The sequence below is a fragment of the Camponotus floridanus genome, unplaced genomic scaffold (assembly GCF_003227725.1).
Source record: "Camponotus floridanus strain SB8 unplaced genomic scaffold, Cflo_v7.5 scaffold25, whole genome shotgun sequence".
NCBI lineage: Eukaryota > Metazoa > Arthropoda > Insecta > Hymenoptera > Formicidae > Camponotus > Camponotus floridanus.
Genome location: NW_020229381.1, coordinates 769158 through 792687, shown reverse-complemented (window position 1 = coordinate 792687; position 23530 = coordinate 769158). Strand labels below are relative to the sequence as shown.

At 32.9% G+C, this 23530-nt stretch overlaps 1 protein-coding gene across 1 annotated transcript in view; it reads right to left on the bottom strand.

Moving 5' to 3' along the window:
* The window catches only part of LOC105256367 (TWiK family of potassium channels protein 7), a 258014-nt gene extending 235348 nt beyond the window's left edge, over positions 1-22666 (bottom strand). Inside the window, exon 1 of the mRNA XM_025409189.1 lies at positions 22059-22666. The gene's annotated coding sequence lies outside the window, so the exon portion shown is untranslated. The remainder of the gene's footprint in view (positions 1-22058) is intronic.
* Positions 22667-23530: the final 864 nt, after the last annotated feature.

Below are 23530 nucleotides of genomic sequence, written 5' to 3'. Positions count from 1 at the left end.
AGAACAATTTCTGCGGATTATAATCTTATTACATACGTCGCGTCTGCTGTCATCGCTGAAAGATGCAGAGATAAACTAGAAAATAAGAAAAAAGGAGAGAAATTCCAAGCCCGCGAATGTACCGGAACACGGTTTGAGTATGTATGTCCAACGTCGTTGCCGAGATAGGAAGCAACGACTGTTGCGTCTGTTCGGTCAGGGGATACGGAGGCTCGGAGGTTATAAATGCATTCGGTTTTAATACCGACAGTCGAGGATTATTCTGCCGTTTTACGCGCTCTCCTTCTCTTCTTTTCTAGCTCTTCCTTCGCCGTATCCATTTCCGAGTGTTAAAACTTGCTCGGTTCGCAATAAAAAAAAAAAAAGAAAAAAGAAAATACACCTTTCCATCGTGCCATTTTTACGTGCTGTTCTTAAACGTGCTACGCTTCGTCCGAATGAGTATATTTAATCGCTAATAATTCATCACACGATACGAAATAATTCCAGATGCAATTTACAAATTTAAATAGACGTGCGACGAAATAAAATCAATATTTGAATACGTGTCATATGGTGTGTTAACAATCTTCTGTAACGAATCTCATAAAGCAAAATCAAAAATGAAACGTTGCGATGAAGTAATCGGACAGCGGTACAAAAGAAAGAAGTAAAAATGTGAGAGATGGGAAGGAAAAATAAAAAGAAAATACAATAAATAATATGTATGATATTTCTACAATATTGATTTTCGAATAAATCCGTATAAATACGAAGTACCGAAAATGATGGCAGCGTAATTCTCGCGTTTAAAGCCACGCGAAACTATTACATACGAAAAGCGCGCAATCTCGTGTGTGCGAATTGCATCAAATGCTGCACTAACGCTTTACGACGAGCCGATATACATGGAGTTGCTTGGAGAATTCCTGGAGCGTCGTGCCCTAAGCTCAGCCGCGTGTTTTGTTACTTACCGAAGATTACCGGCTTACAAGAAACCCAACGGCGGTAGAAGCGATCCGCCACCCCTACAACCCTCGAGTATCCCCCAACCCCGTTCTCCACTCACGACGCTATTCCACCCTCTCTACGGCCTTATCACACCCGGCTTCGCCGTTCTCATGGAACAGGGGGTTACAGGGGGACAAGCTCGGGTTGTAGGCAAGGTGGCGAAAGAGAGAGAGAGAGAGAGGCAAAGAAAGAGAGAGAGGGAGAGAGAGAGGCAAAGAAAGAGGGAGAGGGAGAGAGAGAATATAACGCCCCTAAGTGTACTTACTGCAAAGACCCGAAATTGGAGAACGATGTAAATCACTTACGAGATACACTGGCGCGCGCGCTCGAAGAAAAGCAAGACGCGCCGCCATTTATCGTCGGTACGATAATTCGCGCGGCTTCGTGTCGGAGTTCCCTGTCTTGCGGAGTAGTATCGGCACCGGCAGTCTGGAAGGGCAGGGAAAAAGGAATTTGGGTGGCAAGGCGAACGAATGTTGAGCAAGAAGGAATCTCTGTAAGTAATAAACGTGCAAGACTGCAAGACTGTTGCATTACGAAATTGGGAATTTGTATAGCATTAACGTGTGTGTGTTTCTCATTACGATAATAAACTCTTGCCGATTTATCAAAAATACATTCTCTAATAATTTCCCTATTCTTCCATGAATTAATTATTCGAAATGATTAAAAGTCGGTCTCACCCAGAATATTAAATAAACTCATCTTTATATGAAATATAGTAAACATTACGTATTATGCGAAAAACATAATATTATTTTAGCACGAAAGACAAAAAAATTTTTTTGTACTTTGTCCGTTTTGCATTTCACCACACATTGTCATATATGAATAAACCTTTTGTGCCATTAATTCTATTTAATTATTACAGTACAAAACGCGAATCCGTAAAGCGTTTTTGTCAACAACCAGCACTGTATGGCATGTATAACGCTCTTCATAACTCTCGCACCTACGCTTTTCGGATTCGGAAACCGGAAACAATAGAATAGTCGAATCAACCGTGGGATAGTCGGCGAGAGAGCTATCGATTCTCGAAAAGCTCCCTCGAGTCGATTTGAAGCAATGAACGGACGTACGCGGTAAAAAGCGACGGGCATTAAATCATCGTTGTTACTCTTCTTTTTCAATTATATCGATTCTTCGATAAATCTAAGTGCTATGTCGATGGGTTGCGCCCTGTCAGATCGGATGTGCGAGAACCCTACTGTCGTAAGATTTGATTTACCTAATGGAAAATGCCACTTAAATGAATTATATGTTACTCGAAAATATTGGCTGCATTGAAATATTTTTCTATCATTATTTTCACATCATTTCTTGTTTAAAACGTATAAAATAAATATACATGTACAGAATACATATACACAGAAAATTTTCCCTCTAAAGATGAATTTATGATAGAATTGAAACAAAAATATATTTTTTTTTTGTACTAAATAACTCGGTAGACATTTTTCTAAAAGAAATACCGCAGAAATTCCCATCAAATAACGCCAATGGCTGGAACTCGTGGAATTTGAATGAAATTTAAATAGTTGTCCAAGGAAAGTGTTTTATTGCGAAAACGGAATGAAAAGCTACTCCGCGGACATACGCACGAGATCGGATTGGTAATTCGTAGTTGGGTTCTAAAACTATGTTCTAAACTTCCTCGACTATCCTACTAGTTGCATCCTATAGCCGGTAAACAGGTCAGCATGGAATGACAATGTAGCCATTATTGCATCACATCCTGTAACTTAGCCACAAAACAATTTCAAAGTTAAAACAGTGATATCATTTATAGATTATGAAAATCGTGAGAGATTTTCTGTAATTCTTATTACAAATTTGTCCATGTTATCTTGAAACGGTGTGAAGTAAAAGGCGTTATCCTACAAAATCCTTTTTATTCAAATTTGCTCCAATCTCTCATTGGGAAATAATGCTAATCAAAGTGCTAATTTTTAAAAATCGTCTGTGACGAGAAAGTCTGCAGAGTTTCTTCGGCTCACCTTTCTCGATATGCTAGACGAGTTCAGAAAGTCCGTGCAAGCTAAGAAGAAAGAATTTAATCCAAATTGAAGAATAATATCGCCGGTTAATCCTCGTAAGAAAAAAAAGATTATAGAAAGCAAAAATCTCTGAGAATACGGCAGTAGAATAAAATGAGCATTTAAATATTTCGAATAAAGACTCATTTGACGCAGAAGAAGAATGGAAATGGGTGAAATGACGATAAGGATTTTATCGTATTTTCTTTTATAACGATCTCTGGTTCTCGTCCTTCATCCGTTTGTTCATACGATATGCGAAATCTCGTTTTAAATCCATCTTAGATATAATCTTACCGTCTCATCTTATAAAGCCTTAAAATTGCTTATTATTATCGTCATATCGCGATGTATCAGTCTCATTAAAAACGAAATTGTTCGAGAAACAAGAGATTTAATATATGTCACTACAGAAAAATATAAAAATCTAGAACTTCAGTTGCAAAATTGGAGTGTTTGTCTTCATTTTTATACGTTAAAGTTCACGCAAAAGGAGTAAAATTTCAAAGACTTTTGCGGAAAGATACTGCCTTTGACATACTAGAAGAACGCTCTTTTTCTGTGATCATTTTTCAGAGTCGAGCGTTCGTAATATCGCTCCTAAATCGTTCTTCAGAATTTAATACCGTAGTTACTGTTCGATATGTGTGTATTAGTATGTTGACGTACATAAAAATACAATATATAAAAATACAATATATAAAAAATACCAGATGCATGATATTATATATATAAAATCATGGGACTCATATTTTATATTTATATATTCATGTATGTATATCAAATCTTCCATCTCAAGTTTGATAGATATTATATGTAATTTTGAATAATTCGAATATTCAGCAGTATATGTACAATATACGAGTTAAATCTGGAGAGACGCATTACTTTCTGCTCAATAAAGCACATATCCAATTGAATTCGCAACACAATATCGTCTTCTCGTTGAGACATCGTGTGTAAAATTATACCTATGAGATTGTAGTTCGTGAGATTAACTTTCGAGAAACTGTTAAACCTTTAACTGTTGAAATTTCATTTCGATTAATTTCAGCCATAGTTTAATTAATTTTTTATTTCTTTACTGTTTTTAAATAGGAATAAATAATCAGTTAGGACTAAAATTAATTAGAGCAACTATCATCTCAAAATACTTGTAAAATTGATATATATTACTTGAAAAAAAAAATGTAATATATTTTTAACACACTTCGATGTGTTTTCTCTAACATACGCTATTATGTTCCTTTTCTATTATTTATACATATCTATATTAAACTATTAAAAAATAATATTGTACCTCTTTATGTTAAAAATTATAAATTCGATATAACATCGTGTACGAATATATCTCGTATAATAATACAATGTATAGAAACATATGATATAATTAATCACAAATTGTCATAGTGTATTAGTTATATTGATTTATGAAATAAAATTTTCTTTTTAACAGTTTTTCTTCTGATTAATAATATAAAGCATTTTTATCAAATCCATAGAAACTTATTTTTTTTAATGTTAGAATAATGACATCGCAGGAAAAGTAAAAATGATAACAATTTATGTAAGAAAAAATAATATTAAGGAAAATAAAATTAAAATAATATAAAAAACAGTGATATATGTATGTAATAAAAAATGTTTTTTCTTGGTCAGGTCGAAAACTTTTCAATCTCGTACATATATATATTATTATTATTTTTTATATATATATTATATATATTATATATTATTTTTTATATTAAATAATACAGGTTTTAAATTTTGGAAATAAAATATAAATATACATGTAGGAATCTGTATGGTTGATTATATATTTATCGAGTATGGAGGGCTAAAATTCAATTGACTTACATAAAGTCGAAAATAGATTCTTTGTAGCAGAAAATAATCAAGTATAGACTTTTACGTTAATTATGTAGGATGCACTCCATAATAAGGAGTTACTTCATAATAACAAATAATTTTTTTCTATATCAACTATTTGTTCATCAAAATATATCAGAGCTGAATGCTGAATAAATCCAAAATTTAATTCATTAATAATATTTTTTCATTTAAACATATCTAAAACATTTAATTTCAATTAAGACAATTGTAATAAAGACAATTTTATTTTGAATTTTATTGTGAGATATATTAAAACATTTTTCTCAGCTTAAAATAAAACAATAAAATCGCTTAAAAGAATAAAGCGTATATGTATGACAGAATATGATGGATTTCATTCTGACAATTAGGCTTTATTCTCGTCGTTGGTGTAGGTAGAAACACGCTTGAAATCCTTCGAGTTCGATTTAACTTTGTCGCATACTGTCGGAAGTTAAATTACCAGTAGAATTGACGAACGGAGTTGTATCACGCTTTAACGAGAAATACTCATTCGAGAAACAGAGGTATGAAGATTGCATATTACAAATTAATGAATATCCTTTATGTCATGCAAATATGTACATCTTGAAAATAAGTTTAAAGTAAAAACGAACAAAACATCAAAATAAATGGAATATTTTTTTACATGAAAATATATAAGTAAAATATTTCTTTACATGAAAAGAACAAAGTTACGTAAATAATAATTATTTTTCTTGCAGATTAAAGTGCATCAGTGAATTAAAATGCATTAGTGAATTTTCGTGAAATTCCTTTAGAGAATCTTTATTTTCTTTGTAAAAACAATTTATCTCTCATGGAGATCATTGCAAGTTAATAATAAACAAGAGCTTAGTTCGACGTATCGGAACTCTCTTCTCGATTTTTCACCTTTTTTTCCTAGAATCGTGCTCATCGACATCATTAGCCGATGTCATTCGAGATACCGGTATCGATTGCGAATCATACCAGCAAGCGGATGGAGAAATTTAATTGGGGAGAGGAGGGTTACGCAATTCCCAGCTCAATTCGAGCACTTGCCTGTCACGAAAAAAAATACCTGCCAGGGCGTCGAGTTTGCGAGAAATCAGAACTGCCAGTAAAATCGCTCGAGGGAAAAATTTTCCCCGTTAAAAGCGGCGGCCTCGAAGATCACCCCGCGTCGATCGTCGCGTTGATTACAAACTTTTTAATCACTTCGAGAGCGCATTAATGCGCCTTTTATCTTCGATCTAATCCGCAACTTTCTTCTGACATTTTATTTGCATGAGATAAATCACCGCAATGCTATGTCATCCCCAACCTTTTTTGTATGAAACAAATAGATCGGCGTGATATATGCACTGGAAAGAAATCGTTCTTTTTTTATAATACATTTATCTATACTATAAGGTAAATATCGTTCGTTTTATATAAGACACTCGCGTTTAAAAATTCCTGTTTACTAGAAATATTATAAAATGCAGTGTGCAAATATTTACATTTAGAATATTCTTATTTGCACACTGCTAATTATTGATCATCAGAGTTCTCCGTCGTATACGTGCGCTTTCATTTCTTAAGTTCTTAAGTTATTTGCTTCTGCAGAAGTTGCTTTTCTTCGTACGACAGACTCTCTAAGGAGATTAGAGATTACCGTGTACTGTCGTAATATACCATCAAACGATTCAATTAACAACCGTACTTAATAAATTAGTATTCAAGGTTTTCACTAGTCTTTTTCGAGATCGAATGCGAGGAGAAAGAGTGCGGGAAGAGAAAGAAAGAGAAAAGATCATTAAATATTACGAACAAAGTAGCCCGTTTACTTTTGCCGACACGAAAGATGGTTCGAGGTGCGGAGAGTTGAAAGGAAGAAAAGAAGGAATGGATGTGGCGGAGGCGAAATTGTAGAAATTGCCGAGGTAGAAATCGTCAAACGGAACGCTAAGGAAGCTCTTATCGGATTTTTCCGCGGCAAATCCCTTCGAACTATTTAAATCGCACTGCCAAGTATAGTACATACCCACGTAATTCGCCGGAACTATGCGGAAAGTATTCCGAGCGGAAACGAGGGAGCGAACTATTTTGCGTTCTATACGCAACCGGGAGATCCGCCGACCGAGGAAAAGCCACAGTAACTCTCCGCGGCAACCTCGAACGAATTGAGACGAAATTGCTACGGCGAGAAACGACGGCTTTATTCGAAATAGGATATTCCGGCAGTTTTCCGGCCGGATATACGAAAGAGCACTTGATCACGTAATTAATTATTTAGTCGTGAATATTCACATGTATGCCGGGACGCTTTCTATTGTAAATATAATATACATCCGTTACAAATAAACCTTCATAAAACATTTATCATTAATTCTCTCGGCATTACCAATTATTGCTAATTATTATCAATTGTTTAATATTCTTTATCAATAGTGTGATAGACGTTATAATCGAGAAATATCATTATAAAATATAATAATAACCATCATTATTATAATCTTTATGTAATAAAATAGCTAATTAAACTAAATATTTATTAATTTGATATTTGTAATTTTCATATATCAATAATGAAACATTGAAATGTTGTAAAAGATAAATATATGATTATTATGTAAACTAAAGCTTTATAGCGTATAATTTTGGTATAAAAGAGAGAGAATAGAGGAATTAATTTTCTTATAAATCCACTTTAAAAATTTGCCAAATATTTTATTCAAGTTTTTTTATTTTAATTAAATCAATAAAACCATAATTACGAATAATCTTTGATTACTAAAGAACTAAAGAAAATAAGTTGTATACGTACGAATATATATATTTTCTTTAGGTTTTTTTAGTATATATATACATTTTTATAATATTACGTTTTATCGATTCTCATAACACGATTTTTCTACCCCAGTTAAACATATAAATACAACGTAAAAAATTGTTTTTGATTTATTCAGTTCACTTGAACTTCAATATCTTCGACAGAAATCGTTACTGAAGCTTGGATGATTTCTTTACGATTCTTTCATTACCTTAGAAATTGCACGCCTTTAAAACTGAAACTTCTCACGGTAATTAAATCGTTTCTCGAATCTCGACTCGTTCAAATTATCCAACCGAAGTAATAATTTTTAAGGACCTAGATAATCAATGAGTCTCGTCAAGCGTGCACGTGGCTCTTCTCTCTCACGTTATTCAGAAATTTTTCAATCTCAGAAGTCAAAATAAAAATTCTAACCAATGTTTTCACCACATACCTCATTTAACCGCATGAATTTTTTACACGACTATTCAGTTTCATTCGAACTGTGACACATGACAATATCGTGCGATGTCCTCTGCAGCCAGTCATGGTTATTTTTAAAAAGTAGCAATCTATGTTATGTAGCTGGTATGCGTGATAACGAAAAAAAAAAAAATTGACGCCGACATTCGCGACATACGACGGAGGCAGAAATAATGAATAACACCAAAATATAAACGAGTGGTCAGGAAAACGAGGATAAAAATAATAGACATATCCGCATGGAATCATTGACGAGTGCTCGTTATCGTTTCCATCGGACTTTTATTGGCTGTCCCAGTTATATGCGCGTATAGCTCACTCCACTTACGATTCCCCCAAAAATACGTCTGCCAATAACTACGATCATAGGTATATGATTTGAATTTAAGCGAATATGTCAGTCACGTCGGTCTCAATGGAAAAATCTAAAAATAGCGAAGATTTTACAATCATATCGACGGATACGTATCAATTGACGTGCTGTATCCAAAGTTAGATTTCGTTGTTTTCCCTCCTCAAATGTATGCAAGTAAATATTTATTCGTTCACTAGAGCTATATGTCAAATCACGCGAATACATATATAAATCCATGCTGATGTTTGCACAAGATATCACACATTTCGCTATATCATTTTCATCAGCTCGCACATTGATATTATTGAATGTTAATATTATATTATTTAAATAAGAAATATTGAGAACTTTACATAATCAACTAGTAACTTCCGTAAAAAGGAAACATAATACTATTTGTTTCAGATATATATGATATATTAAATATCAAATTAAATAAAATTTTAGAAATAATTATTTAGTTCACATTCGATTCTTTAATGACAAATGTTTAAAAAAGAGAGTTTATTTTACACTTAAAAATCTCTTATTCTCAAAAGTTAAGAAGCAGTAACGAAACAAGCGAAGCATAAATTTATCGCGTTATTCCGTTTCTGGTCGCCAATGACTTTATCACTTTCCGTCTTCGTTCTCATCGAGATCACGATATATTTATGATTTGGCACGCGAATGTTGCTCGTTCGCGCGTTCCGGATGGTATCGACCGTACGAAAACAAATGTCCCAGACATATATATGCGTCGGCTGGCACGGCGACCAGAAATCGATGCCCCGGCGTGACATTTTGATCGTAACGCATTAAAAGAACGAAAAAGACTTATCGAAATCATCGGGTACAGGAGACAGACTGATGAAATTGAGAAGCGAAAAGAAATTCCGTGCTTTCCGAGAGACGATCCTTCGTATCGTATCCGAGTCACGCGCCATCGACAAAATCTCCGTCGTTTTTCGCGAAAACCCGCGTCGTGCAATAAGCCTTAAACTTTGTACACAATATGAACAGTACGTACGTTATGGTTGAATTTCTACTCGCGGTACGAAAAGTGCTTTTTCGGCTGCTTTCCTCTCTCCAGATATAAGCGTATATTCACTGCTTATTATTAAACCGTCGATGACGATTTAGTTCTCATACACATACGATAACACATTTTTGCAATATTAAAGATATATAAACGGGATGTACAGTTAGATATTAAATTATTTTACCCGATAATTTCGAATAACACGGATTGTTAAACTTGTTGATCTAGAAATTGACTTTAAAATTGCTTCCGGTGAAACAATATCGTTTATTGGGATGAATACATAGTATTTTATATTTGAAATTATACATCAAATACATGAGTTAATCAAGATATATCAGAAACAAAGATTACAGCAACTTTAAAATCCTCTTTATGAAGCAGTCACGTTGTTAACTATGTAAAACTTGAGAGATCTATTTTCAAAGTTAATGAACAAATTTCGCACTGACATTGACGTGTATTAAATATAATAATTAAAGAGCGTTTTTGGCTTTGTTTGTACGCGATAGACACAGTGAAAAGAGTCATTCTACGATCGGACAGAGCTGTTGCACGCGACATATGATAGCCTGGACTCGCCAGGCTATCGTGTGCTCGCGTGCAAAACGAGATACTCGTTTCATGTTCGCGAAATATCTGATATTGGGTGATGCTGCATCATGAAAGATAAAAATTTCTATATTATTCCAACGTAATTTATAATGCGACATGTAAAATAAGGCAAATGGATAACCAATATTGAGATTATTGATATGTTCGATATGTATCGATATTCCAACAATTCCAACATTCATGTACGCAAAAAAGAATATATCGAATATCAAAGAGGCAACAAAAGAACAGTTGTCCATATTTCCTTGTTGCTTTATCAAAAAAATAAAATGACATAAACAAGCTTTGCTAAGTTATAAAATTTATGTCTATAATGATGTGGCGTTTGTGAAAATTTAAGGTTGGATTCACCCTTTAAATCTCTGTTGAACTATTGCAAGCGTAAGGCTCTCTGTGACCGGTGCGGTGATTCCAAGTGGACACTGACCATTGTTTCATGGTGGAAATCATAATGTTAAAACATAATTCTCGAGCTACATTCCACGAGCTATATTCCTTTCTTCTCTTTTCTTCATGAAGCGAACATTAAAGAATTGGTTTAATTTTCGTTCAGTCTAGAACAGCTTTGTCGTCATGCATTTCGAAATGTTTCGAAACATAGCGCTCCGTTGACCATGAATGGATTGCTGGCCACTCGCTTTTCTGAACAAGAGTTAATTAAGGAAGCAAATTTCATTAATTTGCTATTGTCTTCTCTCAGCTGTATCATATTTAAGTATTCTCGCAAATTTAATGTAAATATCAAGAATATCTCATTAGACAAACTCTTAAAGAAAAGACAATCCTGTAAACTTTCGCTTATCATAATTAAATTTGTGAATTAATAATGAATATTCATTTTTTTCTAAGAATTTCTTACTTAAATATTATTCGGTTAGAAACTTGTTTTTATTAAACATGTGTATTCTAGTGATTGTATTTCTAGTGATTGTATTTCACAGTTTCTCATTTTAAGAAGAAAAAGAAAGATATATCAAAATTTATGAAAGAATATATTAAAATAATCATAGAGATTTACATACATCTATCTTTGCTTTCGACCTTTTGTCTTGCTATGAGTAATAAATATTAAAAAATTTCTATTATATTTTCTTTATACACACCTCATATATAACGTTAATTGAAAACTAAATTAAACTTTCGGCAGTATATCACTTTGCCTCGCAAAAAATACTTCGGTCATATCAATATCTTACGAGCGTTCTTTACAAATGCATAAGCTCGATTAAAATGTGAAACGGCACTATATATACATATATGTAACGATAGTTTGCCCAGTGTTATCTCCCGTAAAATCATACTTAGTTGCATATGTGCTTTACGTTGTCATTTAACCGATCATAGAAATGCTGCGAGAATACTCGCATACACATATGCGATACATATGTATGAGAGAATATATATACGTATGTGTTCACTTGCAAAACAACTCGTATGATTTCAAGTACACCGTTAAGTAAAAAGTTTGCCATTTCGAAGTTAGCGTCGCAGTTTACCGTTCGATATCGACTCGTTCGAAATGTTCCAGTATCTTACGATACAAAGTTCCAGATTGTTACGAAAAAAAAATTACTTTCAGTTACGACAAAAAAGCAATTTATGTAATTTCAATACGATTCGTATTGTTCGACCATCGATTTATTCGCACCGCTACGTGTTCGCATTATGTACTGTAAAATTTATGTAACTACGATTTCACGTTACTCGCATTAGAATCAGTTAAATAAATCAAATATTTAATACAACAAATCTGAAGCGTAGATATACGACTGGTACGATAAATAAGATAATGGCGTTTTGGAAGAATCATTTCCAATATTTATTGCTTTTGAAAATTTAAATTTTTAATGTTACGTTTTATCTTCCTTCTATAACTAAATTCAAAAATAAAAAATGCAAAGAATTAATCTATAAATTATTGCTATTTACAGAAACGTCATAATTATGGAAAGTAATGAAAAAAATGCTAGACTAAGTGAGTATCAATTAGTTAATCTTCCATTACTTTTTCTATTTATTGAAAAAACTATTTTTCATACATATTATAACAGGAAAAAATAATTTGATGTAAAATAATTTATCAAATAAGAAAGAGAGAGAGAGAGAGAGAGAGAGAGAGAGAACTCAAGAAAAAGAAAGAATTGCCAAAGAAAAATTTCAAATACTACTTTAATAGATTTAAATATTATTACTTTAAAAAAGTTCAGACTCTCATTGCATATAGATATGCAATAATATGCATATAGATCATTAAAATTCAATTGTATTTGTTGGGTTTACAATTAATGCGGATTTTTCTCAATTAATAAAATCGAAGAAAGTTATATATATATATATATATATATATATATATATATATATACAGAAAACAATAAAAATTAGTAGTTCTATATTATTTAATAATTTTAATTGCTGATTATTTTTGTAATTACTAAAATTACTAATTATATCAGATTCATTAAGTAATTCATTAAACAAAGATGAAAGAAAACCATTTACAACACGATATAATTTCAAAAAAATAAAACAACTCGTATTAACGTAATCATAGAGCGTGAATAAATTGCATTGATAATAAAAAGATATCGATATTCCTTATCTGATTTGAATGTTTCTGACCTGACCTCTGTACGGAACTTTTGCGTTTCGAATATATTTGACTGTCTGACTGCTGCAGAATTTCAAATATTCACGAGTCGATTGTAAAAGATGCAGTCCAATCTCCGTGAGGTGCTACACGTAATGGAAACCTCTTTGAAAAATTTCTCAGCCTGCTGTTATCCAATAAAGTTTGCCTTACACGGTCACTTATTCGTACATTTTAATGTTACTTACCAACTTCACATAACGCGCCATTACTTTTTTTCTAATCTTATTTTGTCCGAAAGTAATATGAATATTCGAGCACAAGCAAACTTTTCTTTCAATTCACGCGCCATATGCGAGTAAATTTTTTAACTCATTTTCCGCCTTTTATGCACCCTTATTATACTAATATTACAGAACTTTTTCTCCTTGCTTCTTTGTGCTACATTCAGATTTAAAACATTCATAATATTAATTAGATCCTTACATCGTAAATTGCAAGAATAAAAAAAAGCAACATAAATGTTATGACTAGAATACAAAATGTTGTAATCTATAAATAAAATGACAATCGTAGCCATAATATTGCTTTACATGGAAAAAGTCAATCAAAACCAAATGCTTCGAGTATAAAACGAAACAAATTCCTTTCTTGAAAGCTGAGTCTACAAAATCCACTGTACACATCTGTCTTTTATGCTGAATGTTATAGCCTCGTGGTTGATACTTGCATTATATCGCACATAAAGATATCTTCAATATAGTACATGCAACACACAATAAGTAAGCGACCTACTTTTCTTTCGAAATACATTCAAAAATACAAAATATAAAATCATATGTTCTAATAATTTTCACATGTTAAAACATCAAACTATCGAATCATCAAACATAATAAAAATCGTTTATTTTTTTCTATTAACATTCTTGTAAATTTGAAATTTAATGTAAAATAACAATTTCTCTGCAGATTATTTTCCGGTTTGCTTAAGTCGAAAAAATGTGGCAACAACAGAATAATATTAATTCTAACGATAAATTAAATACATACAATATATTCTATATATGAAAATATTACTAAAATAATATCAAACAATATCAACTACATTTACATAGTAGCGATAACATGTAAATTAATTAACATATAAATTATTGTAAATATTTATGTATTATCTCTGATACGTACACAAAAAATAAATAAATAATAAATAACAATAATATCATGAATAAATATCATGAAACTTAATTAATGTGTAAAAATTATTTGTTTAAAGAACTATGGAACTGTTAAAAATAAAATCAAAATATTTAATTATTTATAAGTACTATAAAATGATATGCATTAGCTTCACGCATACAATTAATTAATATCTTAATTGCCACGATATTTTATATATATATATATATATATATATATATATATATAATATCGTGGTAATTAACATATTAATTAATTGTATGCGTGAAGCTAACGCATATCATTTTATAGTACTTATAAATAATTAAATATTCTGATTTTATTAGCATTTTTCCTCATAATTTATTTATTCTTCTATTTATTTTTACATTTATATATGTAAGATATATGGAGCAAATTATGCGCGTTAATTTTGAAACAGTTGAAACAATTAAATATATATCATATATAAGTTATTTTTTATTTGCGAACGAGTCAGTATATTCAACTTAATAAATATGAAAATATAAACCAGCAATCTACACAAACTAGATGGAATATTAAAACAGGTCAACTCTAAAACGAGAAGAAACCTTACCATCCGTTAATCATAACATCTGTATATTTACGGTCTGACACTTCTACAATAAAAATTATCGCTATTCTTGAACTTTCTGCATTATTATATTTCAATGAAATATATTTTTATCAAATATATAAGGTGTACGTAATATTTTTACAGTATAAAAAGCATCATAATAATAAATAGAAAAATCAAAAATATTTTTGATATAAAAAAACAATTATAGATATTTTATTTATATGCAAATAACCTTCTACTAATTTATTTTAAACAATTTTGGACAATTAATCTATAAAAATAATGTGCAACATTATATTATATTATACGATATTTAAATACAATGTGGGAACAAATTACATAATATATATATATATATATATATATATATATATATTTCAATCTGTTTACGTTTCATAGAAACGCATGTATGCACAAAAATTTAAGCGTCCCCACGTCTCATGCAGCTGCCAGCATTGCAGGTATACCTTCCCCTTCTATTTCCATCCTCGGTACGATAATTTATCAGGATCATTCCGGTGGTCACAGAACGCGAGCGTGAACAGGACACCCGGCGAATTTATGATAACGATAACATTGAATAATTCGTGGCAACGATTGATCGCACGGTCACAACGAGATGCACGACCGACGCGACGCTTCAGTGGAATTGCGTGAGTCATAGGAATCATTGTATGATTATGCTGGACAATAAACAGGAAATTTCAATAACCGATGACTTATTCGAAAAATTGAACAACTTTAGTTAGACAGTTTAAATTTGTTGCGTAAAAAGAAAAATTCGACAAAACACATCTTTATATATCACGTACTAACCTTTACATACCATAATTTCGCGTACATAAAAAATAAAATGAAAACAAAAAAATATAAATTTAATAAGAGAATAAATGTAAACGTATCAATTTAAGTTTTCGTGTCATCTGAAGTCTTTTAATAAAAAGGCTGCTAACTCTACAAATTACTGTTGTTAATAAAACAATAATAGTGCGTCTCCATTCATTATAAATATCCAACGTAATTGAGAAGAGAAGAGTTCTCAATGGAAAGAAGTAATTCAAAAGAATGATCGTTATTACAATTCCGTAGATATTAAGGTTACAAACGACACGTCGGCCAATGCGGTTCGATTTCCCCGTATAGAACTGCAGCATATATCACGTGAAAGCTCGCTTCTACGTGGGTGGAGACTCGAGGGTAACTTCCGAAAGGTCGATAATCTTTGCCTTAATTGAATGACGAGGGGAGAAACAATATGATTCAAATGTTCGCGACATGCGCGCGCGCGTTCTATGCTTTTAACAGAAATTCTATATCTAAACAATGCAAAAGAAAAAAGTTGTAATGTTGTAAACAGTGAAAACATAGAAATGCAAATAAAAAAAAACAAGAAAAAGCAAACGAAAGAAAGAACAAACGAGGGAGCACTGTAAATCCGCAGCACACCACGATAACAACAACGATTTGCAGTTGTATTGTTAGTAATTACGTGTCACCAGCAACGTTTTGCATTTTATCTGACCGTCACAATGTTAGTGCTATTTCGTGGCTGTGTTAATTTAACCGCAATGTTAAATTCCGCGAGCGACAGTCGTACGTCTCTCGTTGAAATCGAGAGATCCCCGAAGCAATCAGCCACGATTTGTTGCTGCTTTTAATCACATTCGAAACACAAATAGTTTATAAACTTTAACAACATTATACGACACATAAATGATATGCATATTATGTTAAAAGAGAGTTTTCATTTTGCAGCTTAATTAGGATCGCATCAGAAACAGAAATATTTATGCGATACGCGATCTTTTTTTTAAACCAGATATCCAACACAATTCACGCGTACTGGCATTAAAGCTCTATTCTATGTCAAAATTTATCATAATAGAATAAATAAATAAATATACATAAATAAATATTTATAAATACATATACAACATTTCTATAAACTGTGATTAGCAATAAGCTTTTTTAAACTCGCCGAGATTGAAAACACAATTGGGTCGCGTTCATTCCGAGACACGACACAATCGATGGCAAAAGAAAGAAAAGTCAAGAGTTTACGGATGAGGCAGTTGAAAGAAGAACGACGGAACCGGAGCCACTTAAGAGCGAAAATTTTCGTCGAAAGTCGACGAATAAATAATTCTTGAACGAGGCATTTCCATGGAGCAAAGACCCACCTTTCCCTGGTACGAGCCCAACCACCCGGTCCCTCTATCCTCCTTTCGAGTTGTGTAAAGAGTGCAGGGGGCGACTTTCCCCTTCCTCTGGGACGGCCGCCCTTATCACCCATTGATTTACATCTTCAGTTGTTCCTGTGGGAATCCGCCTACCTGTCGCACTCTCTCTCTTCTTTCTCTCCTCCCCCCGGTTATCCCGTTTTTCCTCGGCGATGTGCCACACCATGCGTCGTACCGTCTGATTCCCAGTTTTATTTTCTCTTTCGCAAGCCCCAGAGGTATCCTCACCCCCATTTCCACGGAAGACCGTCCCGGATTCCCCGGATACAGAGTCCGCGGTGCATTTTATTATCACGTTAGATGGAAATAAATTAAGCAAACGATGCGCATGTGCTCGCGATACTGGCGTTTGTACGAGTATTCTGCTTGTTTTTATAATACTATACATAAATCGAGCAAATATCATACATAATCGAGCTAAAACGAGATTTTTTAAATATTATTTAAAAATTATATACAAAATAGAGCTAGAGACTTTTAAAAATGTAGATACATGATATTTCAAATTAGTTTTATATTTCTTTAATTTTCGAAATTATACTTGATTTTTATTCATCAGCGCTTTTCTTTAGATTCGCCGCATATTACTTATGCTTGCAACAGCGAAAACAAAATATACATGTTCCGATAAAGATTCGAGCGCGATTATTTCAGAGAGAGATTATCTCAGTTTTCAATACAATATTCTTTAAAAGTGTTTGAACATGCATGATTTGACGTCGAGAACTTCACTGGCACATCGGCGTTAGAAATTCAGAATGAGAGGATCTTAAGAAGATGAGTTTCATTAAAGAAATGCTGCATTAAGAAATTGCTCTAACCGCAGTATTCTAAACCTGGCCTGAGAAAGCGTAGGGTTGAGTTTCTCATTTAGGATAATTAATACTTCTTACACGATGAGGCGGAACGACCTTCCATTATCACGTAATGATAAAGCACCGCAATTTTTCAAATGAAACAGTATCTTCGTTATATGTATCATTTACGATACGATAGGACGAAATATTTAGTACGGTTAATTATAATCGAGTGATAGTCTAGAATAATAGTAGCGATTTTTCTAATAAATTTCTTTATCGGAAAAATAATATTAAAATTAATAGCATAGATATTAATATCTATATAATATAAATAATAATGTAAGAATAATAAAGAAAATTATACATGATTTTACTTTTATGTCCCTCATCATCTATGCTCAATATTTTCCTTGCATGACGTTTGTTTTATTATGAAAAGTAATTTTATCAAGATAAAATTATCAAGATACTATATCTCAATTACATATAACTTTCGTATAAAAGTCGAGTTTAAATCGAAGTTTTTTTTAAAATATATATTTGATATTTTGTTGAATGTTATATAAACAAATTTTATAAAATTATGTATAAATTTTAAATTTAAAATTTGAAAAAAAAAGACATTAAAAAATGTTAACAAAATAATAATAGAATTCTATTTTTGAATTATAAAATTATAATCATTTTTCTAAAAATTACAACAGACAAATTAATACAGATTTCGCATACTTTTCCAAATATATTGTATTAAAAAATGTTAATATAACAAATAAATAATAATTTTACAGTCCCATGATTTATATATTTATAGATATAAAAATTTTATATATAGATAATATTATTATTTGTTATTTCGTTATACATATATATCTATAAGATAAAATATATATCGCACAACATATTATATTCTTTATTTAAATAAAAATAAAAATATTAAGAGGAACGTCAATATTGTATGAAAAATAATTTTAGACTCTGTCTCCCAGTATATCTGATATTTTAGACGTATGACAAATTGAGAGAGGCAAAGCGATGAGTACGTGTAATGGAGATGAGACAAGGCGAGACATTCTGATATTGCGATGACAGCGTAACGCTCCAACACTTTGAATTGTGAATGAGCGATGAATGATGTTCACAAGCTTTGCTAAAGTGCCTTCAATCGTGCTGTGCACGTGGTTTGATAAATGACATACCGAACCTTATTAATCACTATACTCTAAAACAACTGACTCTTCTATTTTGAAAAATATCACACAAACGCCATTCGACAATGTATAGAAAATAATCATCAGATTTTATCATATATAATATAATGATAATAAAATTATAATTGAATTTTTTAAATGTGTCAAATTTTATTTTCTTATTTTTTTTATAAATTTATAATCTATTATATATTTTATAAATATCTTTTTCAAAATTATTATCATTTATTAAAATATATAAAATTTATTTATCATCTTTCTCTGATTATTTCCTATTTAATATTCTTTATTTCCATTTCCTACTTTCCTTCCTCTTATTCTCAAAATACTAGTTATCAATTTTTATTATCAAATAGAATGTCCAATTTGTTATCACTATATAAAATTGCATTGAAAATATGACTTGTCATACGACCATTTACCTCAAAAAGCCAGTACTCTTTCGCGTGATGCTTTTTATATATCGTCGCCAAAATGTACCACGACAAATTGCAGTCTGCGACCTCAGAATGCAACGAGAGAAACGGTACTTTATCCTAATGCTAGGGCTACTTCGTTATTTCCGTTTATGGTCGTGCTCTTCCAGTTGGTCAACCAAATTCGATTTTCTCGTTGCCTTCGACATTTCAGTCGTATTATTCCAATGCCCATTTTTCCAGTGCCCATTTTTCGCGCTTTACCACCAAACTACCACCATTCTATAATTACGCGAATACCATGTTAAAAGGGAAAAAAAGAAATACAATACCGAGCCGCATTTAAAAACATAGTGCATTTCAATTAAATTTTATTTTAATTGTTTGACGTTGCTTGTTGCATTATGTGCGTAAAATGTCACGTAAAAGCATATATTCTTGTGTAATTTTCTTAAAGCTATATAATTTAGCGCATAAATATCTTTTAGTATGTATGTAATTTATTACCTATTTTAATTGAAAGAAAACGAAACATAGCTTATTCTCTCTGTGCAATTGCTATTACAATACGAGCATTATTGTTTATTTATATACATAGTCACGCACAATAGCTTGCAGTAAACCATGACGGCGTAATTATTTCCTACTATGAAAATCATATTTACATTATTATTAGATAATACTAATACAACGCAAAATGCAAGCAAAAATAGCAATTAATTTACACGTAGCGGCACATTATAATGCAATACATTTCACCGAACAATGATATACTATCGAAACAACAATATCGCGTCTCGAGATATTACAAAAAGTATTTCAATTAATTCTTGGTAAAATGACACGCATTAATTTTTGGCAAAATAACACGCATTAATTTTTGGTAAAATAACGTGAGAAAATTAATCAATTTTTGCAATCGGCATTAACTATTTCGGAGCGGCATCGCTAAATCTTGTTATTGTCACATTGCACGTGTGGATACGTGCAGATGTTGGCAACCGATAGATTGCTACCCGGGTGACCGGAGGAGAAGCACCGAGGAGACATGCGAGAAACAAAGAGCAACACGTACCATCGAGAATACACCGGGCACGTGTTACATGTGCGCGACCACATGATCGTTTCCCGATTCTCCTTGAACTCGTACATATCCGGGTGGCATAACACTAACAACTTCCGCTGGCAGAAAAGCGTTTTCCCGAGAAGCCGGTTTTATTATTTAATAGAAGCAATCCAGAGATAGAAGTTTTTATATAATCGATAATTCGGACAATGTCAGATAAGTGAATCGAATATTTGTTTGACTTCAAAAATTACATTACATTGTGGCCTGCGAGAAAATCGACTTCAATCAATAAATGTTATATTAAATATTTCGTCCTTCCGTTTTATATCCAATTTTTAAAAAATTATTATATAGAAATATATAAATTAAAAATGTTTAATTAAATATAAATAGAGAATTAAACAAATATAAAAATATTTTAATTTCACTTATTTATAAAAATTTAAAAAGTATTTATAAATAATTAAATCGTGATTAAAAATTCGATATCATAATATTATTATAAGAAAGTTAATGCATAACTGTTATGCATACTGTTATTTAATATGCCATTTTATTCGAAGCATGAAACGTTTGCTCTTAAAAGAAAAAAATAAAAATTCTTTTCCTCCCTTTACCACATAATACCAACGTCATTTTGCTTCAAAGGATTTAAATGGAACAACGAAAACGGTGAATTCTTAATATTGCTTAGAGGAGAAATTAGTACTTCCGCGTAATTCTGCTTGCACTTAATGAATCATGTTGAGAAACCACGAGCTTGCGAGCTTTGTGGAATCGTGACGCGGCATGGAAACAGAGCACAAAAGACGAAGAAGTCAAGAGGATAGCCGGTAAAATATTTATTACTCGCGCATATAGACGGTTCGTGCTGCAGAAGTTCTTCAAAGTTTCTCGAGCGAGCTACCATACAAGACACAATCCCGCACGATAATATCAAAAGAAAATAAAAGGAATCGAGGGAGACATGGTATCCGACCGTGGATGATGTGCATCCCTTCTATCGCGTACCGCTTTCGTTGTTTCAGTTTCGTAACTTTAGAATTACTTATACATACAATTTGCGCGATATCTCTCACGAGAGATCGGCCGAGCTGGGGCCGAGATAGAAGTCCGTTTATAATGAAAAAATGCGCTTTGTACGAGACGGAATAAAAATTGCACTGTAACGAGATTTACGCGATAAATTATACAACTTTTAACATGTAGGTTACAACTTTTTAACACGTAGAGAGCCTCGATGAAATTTGATTGCGACATCGCGGCTGTTTTTCATGCTTTTAGTAAATGAATATAAAAATAATTTTATATTTAGATTGATTGTTGCGATTGTGTAAATTGTTTTATATTTTAACGCTATTATTCGTCATTTGTATTTTTTGTCCTGTATGTCTCTCACCAATGTGATTGCTCGAAGTAAATGTTTTTAAATATTTTATCGCGCGTGCGGTCGACACATACATGTGACGCAATGTGCGTTAATACAACTTTGCTCTCTGTTATCATTTAATTACCATCATCATTTACATCGCGCTTTTATTCGAAATAAAAAATTATAAAGCATCGCGTATACGAGAGATATCAAACTTGGCGCAAAATAATTTCAGGTCGTTAAGCGGCAGACAAAATAAATTCTGTTTTCGTTTCCGTGTCGTCCGTGTTTGTTCAGTTGGCGGAAATGTATCGAAAATAATTAAGCGTTCATCAAATCGCGGTCGCGACACCAAATGTCGCGTATACAACATAGTGACAAATCCTTACAAATAAATACGTAATTACGCAGGCGAGCGTAATAAATAAATTTACTCACTCGAGCTGTGTATCGATGCTGGCAATATCCATTGGTTGTTCCATCGGTGTCGATAACTGTCGATTCGAAAAGGCAGGCCAGATCAATCTCGTCCAGGATGCTCACTCACGCGCGCATCGATATCGGAAAAACGCGTCTAATTACGAATCGCGCGACGCTTCACATTCGTCCGGACACTCCCGTCACTCGCGTACAAACTCGCCATTTATTTTCAAGACATGCGATGGCGTTCACTCCGCGAATCGAACCGGATCCTGGCGCGAACCGACGCGAATCGGCGCGCAAACGCGCCATGTTGATGACGTCACTAACACTCTGCGACTCCAATATTCGGTAATAGCGATAAGAGCAACTAATTACTGCTCTCGCACTTCGATCGACCGACACTTTACTCGGCACTCCCGATACGCTGTTAATTAGGTGCGCGACACATTTCGAATAGGCGAACGATGCGAAGCGCGCGACCGAAGTGCACGTCCGAAATGCGCAGGAAGTGAGACGAGAAACGCCGACGGTGCAAACGGGTGTTTCGCACGAATTATAACGACGACGGGCGGTCAATCGCACCTGACTACCCGTACGTGATTGTCCGTATCCTCGGCACTCTGTTCACGGCTCGCGTACAGCCCCGATTCACCTCTGACGAATGTAAAGTACGTCAAATACGGACGAATTTTCAAACGTATCCGAACACGTCCGAACACGTCCGAACGCGACGCGTCGCGGAGCAAACTGAACCGGAGCGGCGCGGCAGTCGCGCGCGCGCATGCGCGAAGTTGCGGCGCGGGCCGTGCATACATGGCGAGTATATAAACAATTTTTTTATCGTAACAAGTTCTTCCCTTACACACTTCCCTTGCTATAAATAATCGATATTAAAAATAGCAATTACATACGAGATGTTTCTTTCACGCAAATTCTTTTTAATACGATATAATTGCAGCATTGAAAAAAAATATCTCATATGCAAATTTAAATTTTATATATATATTATATATATATATATATATATATATATATATATAGTGTGTAAGAGAGAGATGGGTATATTTCTCGCTTCTTTCGCGACGATTCCGTCGACCCTCTTCTTACTTTTCTCACCTTTTGCCTACTGTCTCCGTGAAAACGGTCCCTTTATTTTGTTCGTTCTCTTTCCTCGCCAGTACGCAGTCGCAAAGTTAGACGAAACTCGTTATCGGATAGAACGGGCGATTACCGCCTCGTCTCGAGTTGGTGCTCGACTTTTAACGCGATTATACATCGCTGAAACGCTAAATTGCACGACGCAACGAGAGTTAACGCCCGCGAAAACTATAAGTTCGAGCGATGCGCTTCGGGGAAGAGCGGCGAAAAATATCTGATAAAACGAATCGCGAAAAAAGATATTTCGCCATTTAGCATATCGCGAACATGATACTGCGAGGAATTTTTCAATAAATAAGCAATATGGAAGAAAGATTGCTTACAACTTG